The sequence below is a fragment of the Mercenaria mercenaria genome, chromosome 8, assembly GCF_021730395.1.
Source record: "Mercenaria mercenaria strain notata chromosome 8, MADL_Memer_1, whole genome shotgun sequence".
NCBI classification, from domain to species: Eukaryota; Metazoa; Mollusca; class Bivalvia; order Venerida; family Veneridae; genus Mercenaria; species Mercenaria mercenaria.
The window spans coordinates 66,364,079-66,372,742 of record NC_069368.1 but is presented as its reverse complement, the minus strand read 5'-3'; the positions used below and the strand labels follow the sequence as shown (position 1 = coordinate 66,372,742).

Sequence of the window (8,664 nt, the reverse complement as noted above, 5' to 3'; positions counted from 1 at the left end):
ACCTATTTCTAACTTTGAAATTGAACAATGGTAAAACAACTCGGTATAACAAACTTTAGGGGTGTATTTAGTAGAAATAATTTACCAAAAACAAAAGCAAAGGACGAGTGCGGAATTATAAATTTGAACGACTCTGTTGGACCTGGAACACATTGGGTTTGTTACTTGAATACTTTGTACTTTGATCCATTTGGGCTTCCTCCACCGAAAGAAGTAATTAAGTATATACCAAATGTAAAATATAACAATGTTCAATATCAAGACAAAACAAGTACACTCTGTGGATATTATTGTTTATTTTTCATAAAAATGTTAGAAAATGGAATAAACATTTATGATTTATTGTATAAAATACTAAAAGTTAACAATCAAAGAGTAAATGAACAAACAATGATAAATTATTTTAATGAAATGAGTTAAAATGAATCAAGAACATAATATTCTTTACTACTAACAAAATGTACCATAAACGTTATATTCCATACTACTCTCAAAAGCGTATGTTCAATCATGCATATGCTTATGGCATACTCAAACGGTTGAGTGATTTTCATAACATAAAAGTATTATGATATTCAATCATGCATATGCCTATGGCATACTCAAACGGTTGAGTAATTTCAGTTGTTTGTGTGTTTTCATCGTTGTGCTTGAAAGTACATTATCAATTTGGCAGCTGTAAAATAAAGTTCTGTGTTTGTAACTACCTAATAATTCGTTTAACGTTTTAAAAGTTTCATTCCTTCAATTCTGTTGTTGTATGGTTTTTATACTAGCAAATAAAGTCCTAGTGTGTCGTCTGATACAATATTACACCGCCGGTGAATGTCCTAGCTGTGTACGGTACTAAATCGTTTCTTTTCGTTTCTCAATAATATTCACATATTCCTTGTTATCAGAGTCTAAAATCGTATACTTTTTATTCGATTTTATTAATTGATCAATTGTTTTTTCAATAAGACCGTTCTTATCCAAATTCCAGAATATTTGTCACAGTATAGCAAATTCTATTCTTACATCGTGCTGTTGTATCCATCCTCTGATATATAGTATCTTTGTAAAAGTCTCAAATAATCATATATCTGTGTACGTCCTTTCTTTAATTATTTAATTTTATAAGACATATCCTTTGTTATAACTGTTCAAAATTGCGTACCTAAGTTCATAAGTCTGATGCAATAACACAGTCACGATTATGATAGGACGTTCTAGCAATGCGGAAGTTATCTCGAGTGGATAAATATGTGTCTTTACTTCCTGATTTAAACGTAGTAACTGATGTGTTTACATTGTATTAAGAGGTTTTGAAAAAGGCTACTTGCTTTTTCAGTATGGGTTTTAAAGTTTCTTATGACTTTTTAATGAAATATATTTTATATAAATTTTATATAAAATATATGTTTTTTTGGTTTGTTAATACCTTTGCAAGTTAAATCAGAGGTTTTTACAAAGTTTAGTAAAACCTGTGATTTTTTAATTGTCCGGCATTGGTCAGTCCGGACCAAAGACTAAATGTTAAATTAGGTTAAACTGTTTCGCACAAACAATTACTATACTACTTGTAATCAGGCAAAAGCTTTATCAAAGTACTAAAAGATAATCTAGTGAAAAAGGATATAGATGGACAGAGCCTGAGAGATAAAAACCGTATGTTATACGAAAAGGAAAATTACACAGACTAGGAATTTGATGAGATCGAACAATATAGCTGTAGGAATAACGTCCGTAACTTCTGGCTTCATTGTGTGTCAAAGACAAGGCTTTAATTGAAAAAAGCGTTGTCTTAGGAAGGAAAGATACTAGTGAGAAAAAATCTACAAGGGTTCAGTTTAGGCAATATCACACCTGGAGGATGAATATATTTGTACTTCGATGCATAAATACATTGATATAAAAGTATATCTCTGGTTATATCTAAATGATATCAATTATTTTTAAATTGCTTTTCGAAGGTACTAAAGCATCTTACATAAATTGACAGTGAGATCGTAATTTATGAGATAATGAGACTACTTTCGTTCTTAAATGATAAACAGCACGCGTACTGTTTCGCTGACCTTTTAAATCCTTATTGCTTTTATATGTTTTTGATTTATTTTTATTTTACACTTTTTGTGCTTGTTCTATTGTTTGACATGTCAGTACCACTTAATTTACTACTAGCATTTCTGGATATTACAGGATTTTGTGTTTCTGTGGAAAATATTTGATTTATCTTTATTTCTAATGAATAACATAAACATATATGCAGATAACTGTAGAGACCTACAAGGTGTCAAGAAACGGATAAAAGTATTTCAGTACACAAGATAGATGAACTGCGATATTTATTTACTTCAGCACACACTATTTCTTTACAATTAGTAATAAAAGTATCTAGCAAGCGAACTGCATAATTTATATTTAAAAAGTTCACATTCGAGAGATGTTGCAATTATGCTTACAAAACATTGCACTATAAAATCAATTTTAGTTGATGAGCAGAAATTTGTATTATTCTTGATAGAAATGTTGGAAGATTGTAATTTTTATTGGTTTAAATATATGGACCGAATGCTGACAATCCGTCCTTTTATGATAAAATAGTCCAAATTATGAATAGTATTGGAAATGATTCTTGTTAGTTGCGCGGGGAGGAGATTTAAACCTGGTGCAGAATTAGATCGTATAATTACAAATAATGTAAATGATAAAAATCCATGAATACATTCTTAAAACCATAAAAAGCAATCTGCTACAGCAAGCAAGATCAGACTGTTTCCTTTACAACCCCCCCCCCCCCCACCCCCAGACCGACCCATCCCCACCCTTTCTAAAAAACATATATTTCTTAAAGTCATATTGTTTAGATGTTTCTGTGAAATCTATTTTCAAATATGACTACTCGTTAATTGTAAAAAAAAGATAAAATAAAATTACTTGATACATGAAAAGGGGCTATGGAATCACGATAATTCACTGCTAAAAGAAATTATATTGATAAAATCATTAAAACGATCGAGGGAGTGGAAGTACCATATACCTTGCCTGTATATGATTTCAAAAATGACAACACAGAAAATATAGCAAATACCAAGTTTCACATAGACTTATATAGGAAAAACTTTAAAAATTATTTTGACTTGATTCATACTTGAAGTAGTTGTTAAACAACATCACCCACATCATATGACACAAGGTGCATAACTCTGGCACCAATGTTTCATGTAATATGCCACTTTTTACTTAGAATTTAAAGTTATTTTTTATTCATTTTCACTATATCTCAGTTATTACGAATGTATTTGATTCAAACTTAAAGTACCTGTTCCACATCATCACCTTCATCATGTGACACAAGGTGCATAACCATTATTTTATGAATTGTGTCCCTATTGTGCTTAGAAATATAGTTATGTAGTGTTTTGATACACTTTATATTTACCTCTCTTATTACTTGATATTTTTGACACAAGTTCAAGCTATTGTGCGTTATCATCCATCACTGGAGTCATTAAACTCTCCAGTGACAGCTCCAGTTTACTCAGATGTGCCCAGGTTCACTATCCAGCATCGAAATAGTCGAGCGCAATGTCTCCGGTGACAGCTCGTGTTGATTGATACAGAAACGTTCGAACCGATGTATCGATCAAACCCTGAATACGAGTATTCGATACATATCGAGAACCGGTTCGCACCGTTAATGCTAACACACTAATAACTTTTAACTTACTTATATTGTTATTATTCCTTGCCAAAGGTGGAGGGAGATGCTTTTGCATTATCTATGTTTGCATTTGTCGTTTACTATGGAAAATAATTATAATTCATATATTATTTAAGCCAGAACCATCAAACCTCACACAATTATTTTTAAGATATGGCGTTCCTACTTGACCCAGTAGAAGCAGAGATGTTCCCCTTGATATGGCTTAAAAAAGATGAAAAGATCTTTTTTGATTACCACATAAGTAAACGGCCTCTTTCACATAAACCACCTATTTTGCGGCGGATATAAATGCACTGAAATGCTTGTTGTTATGGAATTCATGCTTATTTTTTAGCAGTAAACATAATGAGTCTAGTCAGAAGTAGGGCTGGAACCCATTATCTTAAATCAAGTATTAGGATTAGGGATTACATAAAAGGGATTTTAACCACGGATCTAGACAAGCACATGAAGTTATGAAGTTTTTTTAAAAAAAAATATTTATGACATTTTGACTGAGCCAAGTTCAGTTATGGATCCAACCAGAAAATATATTAGGCTATGGCATAATTACCATTAAGGACACTGAGGCAGTAGGATGTTGATCAAGTTCAATCAGGTGTCCATTTAAACATGAAAATGAGTCCCTTCAAGCACTACATCAAATTTTATCAAAACCAAATTAGCAGGTACACAACACAAATCATATGCATATTTGATTTTCATGAAAGTTAGTCAGAATACAAAATAGAATCAATTGTATAATTTGTCTGTTTTGCTTTTAGTTATACCATGAATTTATACCCGAAAGTATTAGGCTATATCATTGCATGACTTTCAGCTTCTTTTCAGAATAGTAATGGAGGTGAAAAGCAAACAATTTCAACAAAGTTGTCAAGTTTTCATACAACAGAGTGCTTTACTAATTGTAATTCATATTTCAGGCATGAAGCAGAGGAGCTTTTTATTGCATCTGAAAAAAGACACACACACAGCAGTTGTGATAGGATTCAGGAAGGATATGAAATATGAAGCTGCCTGTACAAAAATGTTAATTTAAACGTTTTGACAAAACCTTATATTCTCAAAGCACTGATGGACAAGTTTCCAATTCAGTCACAACATAAAGCAAAGGCGGTGTGTAATTGGATAGACATTGTCTGGGACTGATGATTCGTGGAAAATTCGATCTGTTATTACAATGAAATTCTTCTTTAGTGAGTTCCAAAGTATGATTTCATGAAAAGATGTCTAGGAGGTTTTAATCCGCAGTCTTGGGTAGCTGCTGTTTAAAGAAAAAGAAAAAAATCTGCCAAGACAATGATTATGTTAATGAAACATATCTTTATAGTATACATACTTCCCATTAAAAATAGATTTTGGGCACAAGTTGTCATACTGTTTGCAGAATTCAAAAGGAAGAATTGATTATGATAAGTATTGTTTAAGAAATTTCTAAAAGTAATTTGAAGATGTAAGATAATTTAAAATTAAGGAAGCGATACAGTTGAAAACACATAATTGATATTATCATTGAAATATGATAAACATGTGCCAGTTGATGTCATTTTTTTTTTTTTTTTTTTTTTTGAAGAGACATATCTTCTTACAGTGTTACAAGCCTTAGGTAAAGTGAAATCTATGAAAATATTGCAAATTATTATGTTTTTTTTCTCTTTGCTTCATTGAAGTATATTAATTTAAGGTATTAGATCACTAATAGAGAACCTCCTTTCTGAAGAGTATTTAATTCCTACCATCAGCCTACTTTTACTGCAATTCTTAGAGGGAGTAGGTTCAAGCCCTACTTGGACCAAATCATTTTTCCTTATTTTCCTTTTATGTAGTAAGTTCTTACTTCTTTCAAGACTTATTAATGATTTCTTGTACAAAAATTGAAAAAGATGAATCTTATTAGCGATTTCTTGGTGATTTACTACTTAAACAGAAGGGGTAGAGTTACACATTTTTAGAAATATTGAGTTACACGCGGTGAAAGTTCTCTATTTTGCCTTCACTCTTAGATTATGTACTGTGGAAGAAATTTAAGTAGGTTTTACCTCTGCCCTAAGGTTATTTTTTAATTGAGTAAGCACAATTCAAAACAGAAACACAGCATTCGACCTTATTTTTAGTATTGAAGTATTAATTCTGTCTCATTAAATCCGTTTACTTGAGGCACTATACAAAAAATGATATTAATATTTTTATTTTGTGTTTTATAATTGTTTACCAGTAGTTTGATGTTTCTTTTATCAAAATTTATGGTAAAATGAGTTCTCTGCAAACGTTTTGAGTAGTGGCTATCACTTTGAAATTTTTCTCTACTTTAGCTTGAGGAGATACCATAAGTTATACAAAATTTATAAAAAAAATACGGCACGGTAAAGTTGTTTAAAATATGCAAAATAGTCCAAAACACAATTACCTTTTAGAATATACCAAGCAAAGGCCATTTTTTTTTAAAATTTACTATTAGTGACCTAATACCTTAAAGCTAGAGACAAAGCCTAAATATTTTTGACAACCTTTGTATGTAAAAGTTTTGGGAATGGCAACAGACATTTGTAAATAAATAAAAATAAAAGAAATGCAGTCAGCAACCTGTCAAAATATTAGAAAGAGGCTCTCCCTGTTGTTTTAGCCCACTCACTTGAACAAAACTCATGATGTACGTGGATAGTTGGATATCTATCGCCCATTCGTCATTGTCTACAATTTCTTTAAAGGACAATGCCTTCTAAACCACTTTGCATGGACAAGACTTCAAAGGAATGTTTCTTTGGTTATTCCCTTTCAGAATTTTCTCATCTAGATCATTCCTGCAGAATTGCCTTTTTTGTCATACCATCCAAAAGGAAACATGTAAAAAGATCCTCCTCTTAGACAGAGCTCACCTGATTTTTATATAGCATCACAGATATGTTTATTGGGTGAACCTCTACTTTATTCCTTCAGACATTTCGTTTTGTTTTAAAACATGCCAGCCAGATGGCAGAAATAGTTTTCCATATATATATATATATCGAAACAAGGGAACTTTGAAAATATTCTTTGAAACTGGATGATTGATTTCGGAATGATTTTACAGCAATGTTTTCTAACTGCATATTAGTAGTGTCTGTATTAATTATAGTACAATAATGGGATACTCGTATATGTTTGAAAGAACGATATGTGATGGAAGGACCAAAAAAAGTTGAAAAATCTAGAGACTCGAAAATAAATTGTTTTCCTGTATAATTATTATATATACCTATATGTGAAAAGCACTATCGGTTAGTTTCTTTAATAGACAATAGAATTATTAGCAGAAGAAATCTGTGTTGTACTAACGGGAAAAACCATTTTCAGTATGTTTGTGCTGTGTCATCACATCTAAGCAAAAAGTGCTCGAGGTGAGTTGTCGATGGTCTCCCTTCATTGTAAACAATTTGACTGTTAACTCTCTCTCACACACACACAAACACACGCTCACACACACACACACACACACAATGTTATTCCAGTCTTAATAAAACTTGTTAAAATATATTTCTCAATCAAATTGACTAGTTTGCTACATTTTTTGAGGCCCCAGTTGGGTAACCCAGTTTATTTTCCTTTGCATAACATACATATGACATACAATTATATATACAATGTCAGTGATATATATAGTCAAAAACAAACATGAACTTAACATGTTTCGAATCAAAATCACGTCAGATTCAATACGAATATTATGCAAAGAGTTTTGGAAGGTAAGCAAAAGGAAGGAAGGAGAAGGAAGTAGAGAAAGAAAAAAGCTATGTCGCTTGGGAGTTCTAACTTTGATTAATGAAAAAGTAGATTAAAAATGAGGAATAAGGGATGATCGTTTCCTGGCTTCAGTAGTAAATACTCAATACTAGCATGTGTACGAGAGTTTTAGGGGTTGTAAAGTTTAGTTTAGTCAGCTATTATATTTCATCGAACTTTGACCATTTTTCTTCATGTCTATCTAACTTGTTTTGCATTAATGCGATTTCTTTTTCAATTTTTATCCTAGCTTTCAAGTATTGTACAAAGCAGTCAAACATTGGAATGTTTTTGCTGTACTTAGATTTAAATATAAAATATTTCCATAATATTATTATATATAAAGTTTAGAACATCATTTTTCTTATTGTTTTGTGTTACACCGAAACATATGTCTTTGATATTCAGTTTCACGTCAATTCCTTTAGTAGTCAATAGATTTTGAATATTGTTCCAAATGGTTTGTACTTTGGGGCATTCCAATATTATGTGTTCAATTGTTTCTGTATTCATGCAGCAGAAGTCACATAGGTTACTGGGGGCCAGCTTACAGATAAATAGATATTTATTTGTGGGCAACAGACTCATTAAAAAATTGTATTGAAAACTGCGTAGATTTGTATCAATGGTAGAAAGGAATGGTACGCTAAAAATATTCTTCCAATTAAGGTTTTCATTTTCAAAAAAAAAAATCCCATTTCGCAGCAGCAGTTGGTTTTTCATATGGTTCATTGGTTGCTTGTAATTTATAAAGATACTGGTTGGGTGTTTTACAAACTTTTAGTTTTTCTATATGAATGTTTGTTTTATTTCCGTACAGGAAATTTTCAGAGATGCTTTCTATTAATATTTTCGGTATCTTTGTAACCAATTGGTAGTATTTGAGATAATCACTTTTTTCCAAGTTAAGTATTCGTTCTGCTTCTTCAAACTTATAAAACCTGTTTGTTCGGAAATAAAATACATGTGATTGATCAATACATTTTATTCTCGTTCTGTTCTAATTGTCCCAATATATTGTATTTTGTTGTAATTTAATGTCGGAGTTGTTCGATATTATATGTTTTTTCACTTCATTATTTGTGTTTGAAGAATTCATGATTCTAAACCACGTAGTTGAAATATCTTTCAAACATTTGTGATTTTTGCAAATTCTAGCAATATCTTGTGTGTGTAAATTACATTCGAAAATTAAA

At 31.1% G+C, this 8,664-nt stretch overlaps 1 long non-coding RNA gene across 1 annotated transcript; it reads left to right on the top strand.

Annotated features, from left to right (window-relative positions):
* The first annotated feature begins 729 nt into the window (after positions 1-729).
* LOC128559081 (uncharacterized) lies at positions 730-8,448 on the top strand. The gene is made up of 2 exons (XR_008372132.1): positions 730-1,329; positions 4,633-8,448. It is a non-coding gene; the product is annotated as an uncharacterized LOC128559081 (long non-coding RNA).
* The last annotated feature ends 216 nt before the right edge of the window (positions 8,449-8,664 follow it).